The sequence below is a fragment of the Aquarana catesbeiana genome, linkage group LG02, assembly GCF_042186555.1.
Source record: "Aquarana catesbeiana isolate 2022-GZ linkage group LG02, ASM4218655v1, whole genome shotgun sequence".
Lineage (NCBI taxonomy): Eukaryota > Metazoa > Chordata > Amphibia > Anura > Ranidae > Aquarana > Aquarana catesbeiana.
The window spans coordinates 490,837,069-490,856,015 of NC_133325.1; positions in this window are offsets into that span (position 1 = coordinate 490,837,069).

Sequence of the window (18,947 nt, forward strand, 5' to 3'; positions counted from 1 at the left end):
AGTGTAGAATTGTAGTGTATATTCTACACTGCCTACATGCTCAATCTGTTTGCCTCAGTTAGCCCATGTGCCCTGGCCAGCCTACTAGTTGGAGAAGTTTATATGTGCTGGAAGTAGCTGTGCTGGGACATAATACTGCGATCTACAAAAGGAAAGTACCAAGAAGGGTGGCTATGATTGCCTACAGTAAGACTGGCATAGTCATTTTTTTATGAAATAGTGTAATGGTCTGATTTTAAAATTATTCTTTATTGATACAGAAGCAACCTTGACTAATAAAACAGGTGCACTGGAGAAAGTAGGGAAAATAATATCCACTTTTTTTACTTAGGTTTAATGACACTTTAGGAAACATTTTAGTTAGTGTTTTTCCACATGAAATACTGTCATGAGGTACAAAAATGAATGTGCAGAATGCCTCTACATTCTTCCATTTGTGGCATACAAGAGTACAAAGGCTGCATGCCTAGCTAAGTGAATTTGCTTTGAAAGCCCCCACTGCAGCCAATTATAGAGCGCCCTTAAGTGACATTAATGAGCTGCTAATGCTTCTCCCATCCATTGTTGAATCTCAGCTCAGTTTGCAGGGTTAAAATATCTAGATAAGGGCAGAACTCAGAGCTTCACGCACCGCTTCCTCCATGGCAACTGTGCTGGTTAAATCTGGGTTTCTACCAGTGTTGTTAATAAAAAGTTAAATGAAAAAGAACACAAAAAAGGAAGATTAAAAAAAGAATGCATGGGGAGATTAACTCTTTTTAGCTCAAGAAAATATTTTAACACTTACGCTTGTGAAAAGGAAACTGTAGGTCGGGTTTTAAATTGGAAGAAATGGTTCATTTACTATGTTTTTGTGCAATTTCTGAATATGCATTTTAAAAGTATTTTAATCAACAATAAATCTACCAATTAAATACATAGTTTAGCACTGTGTAAAAAAAAGTACAAATATGCAAAAAAAACATAATAAATGCTACATACATAATTAAAGAATGACATTCCTCTTGTGAACTTTTAATTAAACATATTTCAAAAATGCAGCAATGAAAACACACACCTGCTAAAGTGTCTTTTTTTTCCAATATACAGTATATCCTAGGGAGGAGTGGCGTGCTGATGTCACCACATACCGCGCTAGTCCTGGAAGAAACGGGCAGCTATCGAGACCGGCCGGCTCGTGTTTTATACCAAACGCTTTATATCTACGGCAAAACTGTAAGTGCAATACTTTATAATTTTAATAAATATATTTTTTAAATGAGTTACGCTATGGAAGCCTTTGTGTTCTTACATGGGGAATGAGCGCACATCTGCTGTACAGAGGATACTCAGAGAAGAGAGTCTGAGGACATCTAGCCGTCCAAGTTCAAATACCCAGGGCTGGGGTTAAGAGCCACAGGCACTCACGATCTCCTTAAACAAGAGATCTAACAAGCTGGTAAGCAGCAGCAATATTACAGGTGGAGGAACTTTCTTGTCGCACTCTATCACATCTTCTTTGGTGTTGTGGTCGTATGTCTACTATTTAGAGGGTTGAAAAATCACCACTTGGAAGATCACTATGAACTGTACATTCAGTGGGGCTTCTATTTAACAGACCATCGGAGTGGACTACTTGACCTTGTTGGAAATTTTTTTTTTTTTAGATTTATTTTGTTTTTGTTTTATCTAATCATTCTCTGCACATTTCACTTGTGATCACATTTAAATATTGACGTAATAGTGTGTTATATGGAGTCCTCATATCTCCATTCATTTAGATGAATTACTTTTCAAGTCACTTTTTTGATCACCAAAATATACAGCGCAGCTTCTTTTCTTATGTTATATTTATTGTGTGTGTCTCACATTATAGCTGTGACTTTTTTTCATTATATATGATTTATTTGGATAGCGCAGTAAAATTACCTTTTCCAGTATATTATAATAGCATCATTGTAATAATAAAAGAATGAGGATCATTCATGGTAATTGTGTAAGTGCCGGTTCAAAGTTGTCTGACTCTGAAACCGCCCCATACAGCATGACTTCTGCGCGGCTTGCAAAAACAACTTCTGTATAGAAGTCCATGCAAGCCGCTCCGAAATCGCCCCAAAGTAGTACAGGAACCTTTTTCTAAGTTGAAGTGACTTGAGTCGCTCCTATTAGAACGGTTCTATTGCAATGCATGGAGCTCGACTTGTCAGGCAGCTAAGTCACCTGACAGGTCACCCCTGTGTGAACCAACACTAAATGTAAAATTTTCAGGTATTAATCACAGTTCATATAGATTATAGTATTCCCCCTGATTAGGAGAGGACTGAAAATCTTGTCTGAGGGCAAACACAACCAACTAGCCATTTCATAGCAGTGTGCTGCAAAAAGCATGCTGCATCACGAATTCTGTTAATTTAACCCAATATTTCGGTGGGGTGCAGGTCACTTTTGTCAAGCTGCCTCTTTCAACCATTCTATATACTTTACATACCTCTCAACCATCCTGGATTTGCCAGAAATGTCCCAGGATTTGATGCTTGAGGTGATTGTAGTGTACTTGAGGCAGAAACAATAGAGTACTGTCCATGATACTTTTTTATTTGCACTATCATATAATTTTTCAGGACAAGCTTTTGGGGTATGTCCCCTTTGTCAAGGTCCCAGCAGTACTGATTCACAAAAGTTTTAGCAGAATGTTTAAAATAAACACAATCTCTGAGGGAAAGGGGAAAAAAAAGGAAAAACAAACACACACAAACAAATGTACATGGCAATGGTAATAAAACTAGCATAATTACAGGGGGTCCCCGGGTTACGAACGAGATAGGGACTGTAGGTTTGTTCTTAAGTCGAATTTGTTTGTAAGTCGGAACAGTACCTTTTTTAAGTACAAATCCAGTCTCAGAGTCAGGAAGTGAGATTAAATCCATCTAATGAGGATACAGACAGTATAATTTTTTTTATTTTAATTATTCTTTACTTTTTTTAATTACTTTGTTATTTTTTTTTTTAATTTAATTAATACTGTATTTCTTATTTTTTTTATTTTTTTATAAATTTTTTTTCACTTAACTTTATTGCTATCACACAGGAGAAAACAATTCCCTGTGTGATAGCAATTGGAGGTGACAGGTTCCCTTTATTGACCCTGTCACCTCCTAGCACTGCTAGATTTTCTGTCAGAGCTGAGAGGGGAGGAGCACAGCTCTCCCCTCTCACTCTTTACATGGCGGCAGGGACAGGAGGAACAGGTACAGTACACTGCATATTAAGCATATTACAGTACTGCTCACAGGCTGTTACAGGCTGCTCACCTGATGGCACAGCAGGGAGATGGATAGATGCTGTGTCCAGGCAGGCCGGCCGCGGTGCACCTCCGCGGGGCAGCACTCGTAGGAAAGACCGGGGATCCTGGAGGCTTCACTAGGCCGGACAAGGCCGCGGTGACGTCACTCGGTCCCCGTTCGTAAGTAGGGGTCGTTCGTAAGTCAGATGTTCGTAGGTCGGGGACCCCCTGTAGTGAGATAAGACAGAGGGACATACCCCGAAAACTTGTCCTGAAAAATTGTATGTTAGTGTAAATAAAAAAAGGATTACTGACAGTACTCAATTGCTTCTGCTGGGATTTGATGTACAGTAAAGTCCCTGCAAATCAAGGCTTTGTCCAGTAGTGGAACCCGGTGGCAGAACAAGTTCCAGCACTTGGCTCCAGTGGCTGCACTAGCACGGGCACCAGTAACACCTGCCCTGCAGCTTGTGCTGGGTGTCTGGGGTCTTACACTCCACAAGCAAAGCTGTATAACTGTGAGAGACAGCTGGCGGTGAGAGATGCCAGCTGCCTCACACGTACACAGGGCACTGCAGACCGACTTGCAGCTGAACCCGCTTCCTCCTCCTTCTTGGCTGTGATCTTTTCTTGCACACAGACAGGAGGAGGGGTGGGGAGGAGTCATGGCTGGATCTAGGGGGGTGTTAGGGTGGGCTGCCGCCCCAGCTGGCCCCCCCCAAAGTTATTGTGCCTAGTCGCTCTGCTCCTCTCCCAATTCCCGTATTCAGGACAAGGGGAAGGCAGCCTGTAGCAGGGAACTAAAGAGTCCATAGAGCATTGACAGCGGCTGTGCTGTCCTCTCCTCCTTCTTTCATTCCAATGATCCTCCATACGGCAGGGGACACTGGAACCATACATGGACTGTACAAGGTATGATTACAAGGTATGATTATGTCCTCCAAGGACTGCTAATCTTCTGGCAGCAGGAAATGTGGATGGGGAGACGGTAATCATACCATGTACAGTCTGATCTATGGATCCGGTGTCATGTGTTGTATGGAGGTTAGCTGGTATGCCAAGATGGGGAGAACACACACCACAACCCACCCCCCCAGGCAATATCCCTCCCACAAGTTTGGTGTGGAGGGAGAGGGGGTGAAACTTTCAGGCAGGGGAATTGTACTGAGACTACAGTGGAAAAAGGGGAGGGGGAGAGAATCATTTGTACTTGGGTTGGGATTAGAGGTTTGTGGAGGGAGGATATTTGTGTGGGCAGGGAGGTTAATTTAGGGAGGGGGATTTTTGCTAGGAGGAGGAATGGAGGGGATTAAGGGCATTCGTGTTAGGTGGGAGTTGGGGGACTTTGGTTAAGAGGAGGAATGATGGGGATTTGACCTCATGTACCCTGCTCTACTGACTCCCTGACCTCCACACTGCTGACCCTTGTACCCTGTGCTACTAACCCCCTGCCCTCTGTCCTGCTGACCCCTGTACCCTGTTCTACTGACTCCCTGTCCTCTGTCCTGCTGACCTCTGTGCCCTGTCCTACTGACTCCCTGTCCTCCACCCTGATGATCCCTGTACACTGCCCTGCTGACCCCCTGTCTTCTGTCCTGCTGACCCCTGTACACTACCCTACTGACCCCCTGTCCTCCACACTACCATACTAACCTCCCTTATTCCGTTCTGCTGACCCCTGTACACCACCCTACTTACTCCCTGTCCTCCATCCTGCTGACCCCTGTACACTACCCTACTGACCCCCTGTCCTCCATCCTGCTGAGCACTGTACGCTGCCCTACTGACCCCCTGTCTTCCGTCCTGTTGACCCTTATGCACTGCCCTACTAACCCTCTGTCTTCCATCCTGCTGATTCCTGTACACTGTCCTACTGATCCTCTGTCCTACTGATCCCTGTCCTCTTCCCTTGTGACCCCTGGGATGTGACCTACTGACCCCGTCTTGTTGACCCCCATACACTGCCCGGCAAATCCTTCTCCACTCTCTTCTGCCCTAATAACCCCTGCTCTCCATCCAGCTGACCCCTGTCCTCTGCCCTGCTGACTCCCTGTACACTGCCCCACTGACTCTTGTACACTCCAGTGCTGACCTCTCATTCTCTGCCCTGTTGACCCCCTGCATGCTGCCCTGCTGACTCACTCTACACTGTCCTACAAAATAATGATCTCTGTACACTGCCCTACAAACTGCCGACCCTATCCTTTGCCCTGCTGACCCACTGTACACTGCCCTACTGACTCCTTTACACTGCCCTGCTGACCTTACATGCTTTACATTTTTTACTGCACCCCCACATCAGATAAGCTAGATCTGGTCCTGCTCCTCACCAAAGTGTTCATTATTTCAACAGTTGCTGGTTACTATGTAGTCCCAGACTGTTTAATGAAGTTCTTCTTTAACTACTTCCCGTCCACCCAATGCCTATAAATGGCGGATGGAAGCTGTGCCGATGCTGGTTAACATACCCGTACTTCACCTCGCATCGGCGGCTCCTGCATGGCTCACATAGCATTTACCCGGGAGTCCAGCAGTCAGTATGTCACCAGGGGACAGCAGATCACATTACCATTGTGTTCAGATGATAGAAAGTTGTATTACCATGTGATTGCTGTGTGCATTCACAGCAATCACATAGTAAACAACAGAAACTGCAAGTAAAGATTGTTCTCTCTGCTCTCACTGTGAGAGCAGAGAAAACCAATGCCGCAGCCCGTGAGTGTACAGCAGCCTGTCAGGCTGCATGTACACTCATAAATGGCAGTGTCAGCCTGCCCCAGTGTCCCTGATAACTGCCCCAGTGTTCCTGATCACTGACCCCAGAATGTAATAAAAAATGCAGCCAGCCCTGTCACCTGTCCCAGTGCTCACAAAAACACCATCATACACCATACCAGCATCCTGATCAACACTATACGCCATACCAGTGCCCTGATCACCACCATACGCCATACCAGTGCCCTGATCACTGCCATATGCCACACAAGTGTCCTGATCAACACTATATGCCATACCAGCGCCCTGATCACCACCATAGACCATACCAGCACCCCAATAACCGCCATACACCAGACCAGTGCCCTGATCACTATCATACATCATATTAGCACCCTGATCACCACCATACCCCATACCAGCATCCTGATCATGGCCATACCCCATATCAGCGTTCTGATTACCCCATAGGCCATACCCCATACCAGCATCCTGATCACCACCACCAAACCCTATACTAGCATTCTGATCATCCCCTATGCCATGCCAGCATCCTGATCATTGCCATACCCCATACCAGCATCTTGATCACTGCCATATCCCATATCAGTGTCTTGATCATCCCATAGGCCTTACCAGCATTCTGATCACCACCATATCCCATACCAGCATCCCGATCACCGCCATACTCCATACCAGTGTCCTGATCACCACCATACCAGTATCCTTATCACCGGAATACCAGCATCCTGGTCACTGCCATACCTCATACCAATGTCCTGATCACTTCTTTACTCCATACTAGTGTCCTGATCACTGCTATATGTCATACCAGCATCCAGCATTTTAAGGTCCCAGTTGAGCAATTTTCAGATATATATCCCCTAGTTTGTAGACTCTATAACTTTCATACAGACTAAATAATATACACTGTTGTGGGCTATTTTTACCTGAGAATGTAGCAGAATACATTTTGGCCTACATTTATAAAAGATTATTTATTTGCAAAGTTTTATAACATAAACTAAGCAAAAAGTGTTTTTTTTTTTGATTGTCTTTCATTTATATAGCAAAAGATAAAAAACACAATGGTGATCAAATACCACCAAAAGAAAGCTCTATTTGTGTGAAAAAAATGATAAAAATGTAATCTGGGTGCAGTGTCATTCAAAGTGGAACAGTGCTGAAAGCTGAAAATTGGCCTGGACTGGAAGGGGGTGACTTGAAGTGGTTAAGGCAGGCTCATACAAAGCAATCATAGCATATTTTATAGGTACAATGAAGCCTGGTTTTGTTTAACCACACTCCTTAATATAGATCGACCGAACACCCCTCAGTTCGATTTGCACCAGAACTCCAGAACATAGCAAGAGTTTGGACTATGGGACCCCGAATGTGAAAAAACAAAAGTGCCCATTTTGAAGGCTTCTATGCAATTTATTGACCATAAAAAGGGTATGGGGGCCCAGGTACGGGGGCCCGGGTACTACCCTGAAGGGCATGTATCAATGCAAAAAAAACTTTTAAAAAATATTGTTTTTAAAGGAGCAGTGATTTTAATGATGCTGAAAGTGAAACAATAAAAATGAAAAATTCATTTAAATCTAGTGCCTGGTGGGTCGCCTTAGTCTGCTTGTAAAGTGGCACATCTGTACAATGTATATAACCTACTGCAGCAAAACTGACATTTCTAAACAAAAAAAAATGACATTTAAATTGCCGGTAATAATATACCATTGCCGGCAACGTAAAAATCAGAAACAAAACACCAAAAAAAAAAAAAAAACCAGCATTGGGGTCTCCCCAAAATCAAAAACAGACCCTTATCCAAGCATGCAGCCCGGCATGCCAAGAAAGAGGGGGGACGAGCGAGCGCTTCCCTACTGAGCCATACCAGGCCACATGCCCTCAAAATGGGGGGAGTTTGGGGCCGGGGGGGACTGCCACCTAGTGAATGCTGGAGGAGCAGCGCATTCAGCGGTGACTGACAGTGACTGATTAACAGTCATGTGGCAGCTCAGTTATCAGGCTTAGAGCCAACATGGAACAGCTACAGCATAACACCGATGATGTGGCACAGACTTTTAACTTCTACCTGGCCTGGTCTCTAAGACTCCTTTCACACTGCGGCTGCGACTGGGTTAGCGTTAAAGTGACACTCGTTTTAGCAGAGCTTTAGCGCTGTTTAAGCTGCACTTTTCAGCCGCTAGTGGGGCACTTTTAACCCCAAAGAAGGGGTTAAAAACCCCTGTGTTTTTAAAAGCGGTTTGGAAGCACTTTTCAGACGCTTCGGAAGCGCTGCCCATTCATTCCAATGGGCAGGGCATTTTGGGAGTGCTAAATACAGCGCTCCCAAACCCAAAGATGCTTCTTGCAGGGCTTTTCATAACATTCTGCAAGCGCACCGCTCCAGTGTGAAAAGTCACACGTAAATGACTAGGAGGCGGTTTTCAAGCGCTTAGCAGAAGCTATTTCCAGCGCTGAGGCACCTGAAAACTGCCCCAGTGTGAAAAGGGTGTATAGAGTTTAGTGATAACATATAACATATTGTGTAGAGCTCAGAAGTACACAACACACAGTGAGTTAAAAATTGCTGCTGTCATATAGGGTCTAGCAAACAGGCACCAAACCAGGTAGTAAAAGCAAACTTAATATATTGTTACCCAATATGGTTGGTAACTAGGTCAGCATGAAATGAATTAACAATGGTAATAACAAAATTTAGCAGACAAAGTGATTAACAGTAAGGACTAGGCATACTGTAAGAGGACATTTGGCATCCAGATCACAATAAGCTATTGCAAGGTCACCTCAAGTGCAGCAGTGAGCAGTAGTAACAATTAATCTACTGAGTGCTGGAACTATACTGCCTAGCAAATTTACAGCGCTTTGAAAAAGAATTCATACCCCTTGAAATTTTCCAATTTTTATCATTTTACAGCCAAAAATGTAAATATATTTTACTGGGATTTTATGACCGACACAAAGTGGCACATAATTGTGAACTGGAAGGAAAATTATAAATGGCTTTCAACATTCTTTACAAATAAATATGTGAAAGTGTGGTGTGCATTTGTATTCAGCCCATTTGAGTCAATACTTTGTAGAACCACCTTTCGCTGCAATTACAGTTGCAAGTCTTTTTTGGTAAGTCTCTACCAGCTTTGCACATTTATAGAGTGACATTTTTGCCCATTCTTCTATGCAAAATAGCTCAAGCTTTGTCAGATTGGATGAAGAGCATCTGTAAACAGCAATTTTCAAGTCTTGCCACAGATTCTCAATTGGATTTAGGTCTGGACTTTGACTGGGCCATTCTAACACATGACCTTCCTTTGATCTAAACCATTCCATTGTAGCTTTGGCTGTATGTTTAGGGTGGTTGTCATGCTGAAAGGTGAACCTCCTCCCCAGTCTCAAGTCTTCTGCAGACTCTAACAGGTTTTCTTCTTAGATTGCCCTGTATTTGGCTCAGTCCATCTTTCCATCAACTCTGACCAGCTTCTCTGTCCCTGCTGAAGAAAAGCATCCCTATAACATGATGCTGCCACCACCATGTCTCACGGTGGGGATGGTGTTTTCAGGGTGATGTGCAGTGTTAGTTTTTCACCACACATAGCGTTTTGCTTTTAGGCCAAAAAGTTCAATATCGGTCTCATCTGACTAGAGCACCTTCTTCCATATGTTTGCTGTGTCCCCCACATGGCTTCACGCAAACTTCAAATGGGACTTCTTATGGCCTTCTTTGAACAATGGCTTTCTTTTTGCCACTCTTGCATAAAGGCCAGATTTATGGAGTGCATAACTAATGTTGCCCTGTGGACAGATTCTCCCACCTGAGCTGTAGATTTTTGCAGCTCCTTCAGAGTTACCATGGGCCTCTTGGCTGCTTCTCTGATTAATGCTCTCCTTGCCCGGCCTGCCAGTTTAGGTGGACAGCCAATGCCTTGGTAGGTTAGCAGTTCCATTTTTGGATGATGGATTGAACAGTGCTCTGTGAGATGTTCAAAGCTTGGGATATTGTATTATAACCTAATCCTGCTTTAAACTTCTCCACAACTTTATCCCTGAGCTGTCTGGTGTGTTCCTTGACAGTAGGGATGAGCCAAACACCCCCCTGTTCGGTTCGCACCAGAACTTGCGAACAGGCAAAAAATTTGTTTGAACACGCGAACACAGTTAACGTCTATGGGACACGAACATGAATAATCAAAAGTGCTAATTTTAAAGGCTTGTATGCAAGTTATTGTCATAAAAAGTGTTTTGGGACCTGGGTCCTGCCCCAGGGGACATGGATCAATGCAAAAAAAAGTTTTAAAAGCGGCATTTTTTTCGGGAGCAGTGATTTCAATAATGCTCAAAGTGAAACAATAAAAGTGTAATATCCCTTTAAATTTTGTACCTGGGGGGTGTCTATAGTATGCCTGTAAAGGGGCGTATGTTTCCCATTTTTAGAACAGTCTGACAGCAAAATGACATTTCAAAGGAAAAAAAGTCATTTAAAACTACTCGCGGCTATTAATGAATTGCCGGTCCGACAATACACATAAAAGTTCATTGATAAAAACGGCATGGGAATTCCCCACAGGGGAACCCCGAACCAAAATTAAAAAAAAAAAAATGACGTGGGGGTCCCTCTAAATTCCATACCAGGCCCTTCAGGTCTGGTATGGATATTAAGGGGAACCCCGGCCAAAATTAAAAAAAAAAATGGAGTGGGGTCCCCCTCAAAATCTATACCAGACCCTTCAGATCTGGTATGGATTTTAAGGGGGACCCCATGGCAAAATAAAAAAAAAAACGGCGTGGGGTCCCCCCAAATATCCATACCAGACCCTTATCCGAGCATGAAACCTGGCAGGCCGCAGGAAAAGGGGGGGACGAGAGAGCGCCCCCCCCTCCTGAACAGTACCAGGCCACATGCCCTCAAAATTGAGAGGGTGCTTTGGGGTAGTCCCCCAAAACACCTTGTCCCCAAGGGAGATTACACTTTTATTGTTTCACTTTAAACATTATTAAAATCACTGCTCCCGAAAAAACGTCCGTTTTTAAAACTTTTTTTTGCATTGATCCATGTACCCTGGGGCAGGACCCAGGTCCCCATACTTTTTATGACAATACCATGAATATAAGCCTTTAAAATTAGCACTTTTGATTTCTCCCATTGACTTTTAAAGGGTGTTCCACGGCATTAGAATTTGCCGCGAACACCCCAAATTGTTTGCTGTTCGTCGAACTGGCGAACAGCCGATGTTCGAGTCGAACATGAGTTCGACTCGAACTCGAAGCTCATCCCTACTTGACAGTTATGATGCTGTTTGCTCACTAAGGTTCTCTAACAAACCTCAGAGGGCTTCACAGAACAGCTGTATGTATACTGAGATTAAATTACACACAGGTGGACGCTATTTACTAATTAGGTGACTTCTCAACACAGTTGGTTCCACTAGATTTTAGTTAGAGGTATCAGAGTGAAGGGGGTGAATACAAATGCATGCCACACTTTTCAGATATTTATCTGTAAAAAAAATTTGAAAATCATTTATCATTTTCCTTCACAATTATGTTCCACTTTGTGTTGGTTTATCACATAAAATCCCAATAAAATACATTTATGTTTTTGGTTGTAACATAACAAAATTTCAAGGGGTATGAATAATTTTTCAAGGCACTGTATAGTGGTGATGCTAGACAGGGCATGCACTGTTCAAAAGAAAAAGAGAATGGTTGACAAGGGGGGAGGGGAACAAAGGGGGCTTGCAGAATAATTATGAGAGGGACAGTCATTTTAGATGTTCTTCTGCTGGCTAGCATTGTGGCCCTATAAGAGTGTCAGTGCACTTAACGATGGTCCCAGTTAATCCAAATGCAGTATGGGTACAGTTTAGGTATGCTATAGTCTCTGTGCAGGTGCAAGGTAGATGTGGTTCAGATGCGTTAAAAGTTCTGTATAATGTGGAGTAAGATTGGTATAGATGCTGTCTAGGTTTGGAATAAGTGTGGTATAGAGTGCAGTATGGATTGGGTATACTTTGTGTCCTGCTTTCAGTGGCTCAGTCCTTCCCAGCAGTATCAGCAATGGGTGAATAGCCCTCTCACCAGTTCCCAGGATACTGCAGTGACCCCTCCTGAAGCCTTGGGGAGACATCTCTATGTGGGAAGCAGGCAGCAAGCACACAGTTTAACTGACTCTAACTTTGACATCTTATTAGTGGATAACTCAGCTGTACCAGCATTGGAATTTGTTTCCCCCAAGTGATTTGCGTATATACAGTGTTTTTAAATTGGATTGCCTTGAATCATTATACCTCCTCTGAAGCTGACCACATACAAGGGGTGCTCGGCGTGGACCTGTGGGTTATCTCTAGCCATCCCTTAGCCCTAGCGTGACTGTGTTTCTCCACTGTATAACATCTGATCACTTTGGGGTTGGAGTCTTGAGAGCATTGTTGAACTCTTGCACTTCCTGAAGAAGCCAAGATTGGTGAAACATATAGAAGAACCAAGTGCATTTGGAATACAGTACAATGTACAATACCAAATGACAATTTGTTTAATCATTTATATGAAATTGTATTTCTCTTTTGGCTTTTAACGGTTTAATAGGGATTACTATAAATATTGTATGTTTTAAATATATTTATTTGGTGGACTCATCTGGCACCTGTAAAATCCCATTCCTTTTGCTCCAAAAATACATATGCAGCAGTCTCTGTACTTGACTGTGGGTACTCATGTCCCACAAAATCAATCCTCTTCTGCTACTTTTCACCTTGTGAATTGCAACAACATTACAGTTAGATGATCAAAGGCCAAAGTAAAACTTGGAAAATGCCTCTCTACTGTCCACACCAGGTGCAGCAGGACTACATCAGGCAACTTATTCAGTGCAGTCTCACCACAAAACAAGGCAAAATTCCTTGTCTCCTACCTGACTAATTCACATTCATTACATTGTGGTGTTGTGTGCTGAAAAAAGTACAGCAGTGAGGCAATCCACACATCGCATATCACTGCTTCCAAAATAACCTAATAAAATGACGCTTTCTGTCAGTTCAACAAACTTTGTTTTAAAAAAGTAAATGGTCATCCTACAACACACTAGCAACTGTGTTATAGACCAGCTGCTGGAGTAAATGGGCCCTTATAGTTAAACTGGCCATACACTGTTCCACAGGAACCATCCAAAATTTCTAAAATTATTCCACTTATCCCTACTCAGCATTTGATAAGGGTGAGTGGAGTAAAATTCAGTACCAACTAGCACAGCTCAGTATAAAATATTTCGGTTCTGTGTAGTGTTATACAAGGGATACTAATTTGGTTTTTAAGATTTATACCCAACAAATGTGTTTGCTATTTTGTTGTATCTGTTTTTCAGTTAGTCCATTTTGCACTGTTTGATGGATAATTAAGAAGAAAGCCTAAATTATGTTTAGGTATTTTGCTAAACAATTTTGTGGAATTCTCCATGTGCTGCAAATATATGTGTATTCCTATTACGCTAGGGACCTAAATTAAAAACCCAAAGTACGTTGTATAAAGCACTTGCACGAAGTGGAGATTAAGTTAACAAGTGTCAACTGACTGATTCATGGCCAAGGTCACAAGAAAGCATTTCCATGAGGTCAGTCTACAGCCTCTCCACACCCCCTTCACAAAAATTGCTTATGAAATAATTGTTACCTGTAACTAGATACAATTAATTCAAGACTGAGGATTTTTTCTAAAGAGAGATTATTCATATTCAGTTCTTTGAATTCCTCACCCATCTTTTTCCTAACTTAGTCATCTGACATAACATCAAGGAGGGGAAAAAGTGGAAGTTTGCCTTTAAAACCCGGGAAAGTCATTATGACTATTTGGTACTGCCTTATGCCTGGTACAAACAATGAGATTATCTGACGAATGATCAACTCTTTTTTTTGCATGCTAGTCTCATATAGAAAATTAAGAGGTTACTAAAGTTCCCGAAAATTCTCATATGACAGAATAAACATTCAGAAGTGATATAATGTGTTGCATTGTATTTGTATTGTATTAAGAAGTTACTAAAGTTCCGAAAATTCTCATATGACAGAATAAACATTTAGAAGTGATATAATGTGTTGCATTGTATTTGTATTGTAATAAGAGGTTACTAAAGTTCCGAAAATTCTCATATGACAGAATAAAATTTCAGAAGTGATATAATGTCTTGCAGTGTATTTGTATTTCATTTTTGGAATACAAATACAATGCAACACATTATATCACTTCCAAATTTTTATTCTGTCATATGAGAATACGGTACTGATTAAACAAATATCATATGATCTGGTATCATACAAGAAAAACGTTTGTGTTTGTCCCATTAAATAATTTTGCATGAGCTCTCAAAAGCTCTCAAAAGCTAAAGTGTACTAATGATCAGATTATCGTATGATCGATTTGAAAGTATTTTTCATATGATCTTCTGTTTGTGTATATGGGCCGTTAGAGGTTAATGCACCTTTTATTTTTTCAGAATTTTACTAATGACATTTTTACTGTGATTTGATTTATGTTGTATAGTCATAAACTTGGATGACAGTCTGATCTTTTCCTGATCTGGAAACTGTAAAATTAAAAAGTGTACTGTAATTATCGGCCCACTGCTTACTTGTAGATTATGGGTGACTTGTTTCCTCAACTTTCCAATTTGTTTTTCCTTTTGGAATTAGGGTTACCATTCATATTACAATTTTACCATACATTCTTTGTACAATTATTCTAAATTTACCAAAACTATTTAATAAGAGGACCTAGCTAAAAAACTCAATCAAGAAAGGCAGGCCCTTGTACTGCATAGTTGTTGGTAGAGCTTTAAGCCTGGTACACACTACACACTGACAGCTCTGGTTGGAGCCGCTGTACTAACCTTGCCAGAATACTCCAATCACTTCTCTCTGCCATTGACCGATAGTGCTGATCTGGAGTCAGTCGGATGCTGGTCCTTAGACTTGCTGTGTCTAGTTGCTTGTCCCTGCCATTGGCTTGGTTTTTCCTCCAGCAGTAGAGCGAAGGCTTGGTTCACACGATCATGCGTGACTGCAGGTATTGCACCTGTTTCCACACCCTCAACTACCCGCAGCCAAAACAGGCTGCTGTTTAAAAATGCGCAAGGCTGACATTCATTCTTAACGGCACCCCCATGCATCCAAAAATCTAGCACATTTGGGGGGGTGGGAACGGTAGGTAAATTGCATGGTCCAAAAGCACCATGCGATTTCCCAGTCTCTGCAGTTTTAGAATGGTGCAGCAACCTTTTTCAAATTCTTCTTTCAAATTCTATTTCAAATGAATGGACTGCTGTGCCCAAGCAAATACGGTCTCGAAGACAGTGTAAACCAGGGGTTAATTGGCATCAAAACCTTCAGAGAGCCTACATTTTTTTTTTAAATACTTAGGTCTACTCATCTATTATGACTCTGTTTCTTCAAGATTTATTGCTGTGCTATCCTTACTCATTTAAATGAATTACCTTTTGCTGCCTCCTGGTATGAGTCATACTCAACCCTTTAGTGAACTCTCAATTTAGTACTGAGTTTTGATTCTGCCGAAATGTTGACTGTCACTACCCAGGTAATCCTGAGCATCAATCAATACTGGAGCCTGCACCTTTGTCAGAGCTTCTATATCCAGCTGATGACACAGAGGTTCGACCTCATTCTGTGATAGATACTACTGTTATACATCAAACACTGTTGCAGTGAGCTGTGTGAACATTCACAATGTTTACTCAGTTTTCTGTGATCTTAACTCTCTTTCATTCCCTGCATTCATGCTCTTTGTGTCATTAGGTGGGTGTGCTTGGAAATGTAAAGAGTGGTATATTATGCGGTGCTTACTAAAGATATAATAGAAAGACTACTAGAAACAACTAAAAATGTAAAAAGACCTAATAAAATGGAAATTCAATTAGGGAATTCCAAATGAATATTAATGTCTTACAATTGATCTTCCATCACATTGTGTAACCAAAGATTATGACAAACCAATGTTACATCAAAAAATGAATCCAGGATACCCCACTCATGAACTATCGACTAGTGGAGCCTCTCAATGGGAGATAAATAATACCCAAAAGAAGAAAAAAAGACTATAACTGGTAAGTGAAAATAAATAATTTTTCTAAATTTAAATCCAACAGAACACAATAGTATGGTGCACACTACTAGGTTCATAATACACACTGTGCAAAAAATAGTTTAAAATGAATACCGTATTTATCGGCGTATAACACGCGCTGGCGTATGACACGCACCCCAAGTTTAGGAGGGAATTTTAAGGAAAAAAAATTTTAGGAGTAAAGTTTAAGGAAGAAAAACTTACATTAAAATGCCCATCAATGCAGTGTTATCAGTGTCCATCTGCAGCCTTGTCAGTGTCAGTGCAGCCTTGCTCCAGTGTCTATTGCAGCCTTGTCAGTGCAGCTTTGCCCCAGTGCAGAATTGTCAGTGCAGCCTTGTCAGTGCAGCTTTGCCCCAGTGCAGAATTGTCAGTGCAGCCTTGTCAGTGCAGCTTTGCCCCAGTGCAGAATTGTCAGTGCAGCCTTGCCCCAGTGTCCATTGCAGCCTTGTCAGTGCAGCTTTGCCCCAGGGCAGCCATGTCAGTGCAGCCTTGTCAGTGCAGCCATGTCAGTGCAGCCATATCAGTGCAGCTTTGCCCCAGTGCAGCCTTGCCCTAGTGCAGCCTTGCCCCAGTGCAGCTTTGCCCCAGTGCAGCCTTGTGTGATCGCCACGATCAAATATGGTGCCAAGACTGCAGGGACTCAGCGGAGCCGAGATACACATACCTGAGAGTCCTCGGTTTTTCTCGGTGCCGCTTACAGTCCCGCCCAATCCCGCCCTATGATGGACATCACACAGGTCCAATGGCAGGACTGGGAGGGACTGTAAGCGGCGCCGAGAAAAGCCGAGGACTCTCGGGTATGTGTATCTCGGCTCCGCCGAGTGCCTGCAGTCTTGGCGCCATATTTGAATTTAAACACGGCTGTGTATGTCAGCGGCGATAGCGGCGATAGCGGCAATCGCCACGATCGCTCCGATCACACAAATTTGGCGGGGATCGGCCTATGACACACACCCACGATTTTCCCCTGATTTTCAGGGGAAAAAAGTGCGTGTTATATGCCGATAAATACGGTAATTATAGAAATAATTATGAAGTGTATTAAAAACGCACATCATAATAATAAGTGCATAATGATAGTGCCAATGTGCAATTTGTGCAAAAACAATGCAAAAATAAGAGTAAAGAACATGTGATAACATGCAAAGCTCTACAAGAGTGTAAGAGAATCAAACAACACAATAACTAATAATGATAATAATAACGGTCCACTGTGAACCAGGGCAAAGTGTTTGAAAATGTAAAGTGAAAACAAAGTGTCCTCAATAAAAAAGTCCCATAGATGGTGCAATCCAATTGTAGCAATCACAATTCAAATAGGTGAAAGACAGTTCATCCAAGGTTTCCAGTGCCACCATTCAACCAATAAAAAGATGTGGTCCCCCCAGCCTCTCACCTCATGGCCGAACGATAACAGCCCTGCTAGCAGGTAAAAATGATCCAATCAGATAGTCAGCCAGATAATGTAGATTGTATAAAGAAGGGGAGGAAACACTCCATGGTGTAGTATTTAAAAGATAATAAGTTTATTACAAATAATTCACTTACAGTTATGTAATAGCAAACGAGCGTGATAATGTTGCTGCTTCCCGATCCCGATCAGGAAGCAGCAACATTATCACGCTCATATCACACATGTAGAGACCCCTAGTATCCACTGGAGCACCTGTGTGGGACACCCTAAAAATTTGTTCTGGTGTCCCCACACTAGTGCTCCTGCGTCCAGATGTGTAAATAGCTGCTGAGTGTCCTCTCCTTACACTGAATCAAGTTTGCATTTCATTCTAGTTACAAATGCATCTAGACAACAATGTACTAAACTTCTTTTAATCCAAATAGGCATGAACAAATGTAGTTTGCATCTGCTAAAAATATTGTATTAGTGGGCGAACAAACAATGTTTACTACGAACAATTACTGTGCTCACAAACCTGAAACTTGCCATTTTAAACTGTACAACAGTAAAGAGAAGCACATGGAGCAGCACGGACGTAATAATAATAATAGGAACACACAACAAAATACTTACTTTTTTGCAGCACTCTCTTGATTCTTCTGTACTGATCGTGCTCCCTCAATTTCAGGTCTGACCAGCGTTTCCTCAGTTGATCCTTGGATCGCCATACCCCAAAATTTCTGTGCAGACTTTTCACAACTTTAGCCATGATCTTCGCCTTTCTGACATTTGGATTTGGGTAAGGTCCATGCTTCCCAACATAGTCGGCCCTCTTCAAGATGTCCACCATCTCCACTCTCTCTACAAAGGACATATTAGAGGCCTTAAATCTCCTCCGGGATTGTCCATTCGTGGCTCCGAGCTTTCGTCGTTGCTGCTGCTGTCTTCATGCACTTGTTCTTTCTCTGCCATGTGCTCTCCCACTGCGCCAAAAGAGAAGGGGCAGGGAATATACTATAAAGAAGGTCAGCAGTGGGCAGGGTTTCACGCATGCACAGTGTATATAAAGCGTAACACGCATGCATCGTACGTATGATTTGTGAGCGGAGGACGGAGTAGCAGAAGCGCCAATCGTTCTGATGAAGGTACAATTTTAACTTGGGGCATCAGTGGCCCATACTGCTTATAGATTGAGGCCTATATTGGGACAAGTCTATGTGAGTTTAGCCTGACATTAGGGTTTGTCTTGTGTTGTGTGTTGCAGATAAAATGGATTGATTCAACGATCATGATTTCCTCTCCAAATTCATTGATTTGTACAGAGAGCTGCCCTTTCTGTGGCAGACAAAACACCCCTTTTATACAAATTGACTAAAGAGGAAGGCAGCACTGGATAAATTGCTGAAATTTGTGAAGCCGCAG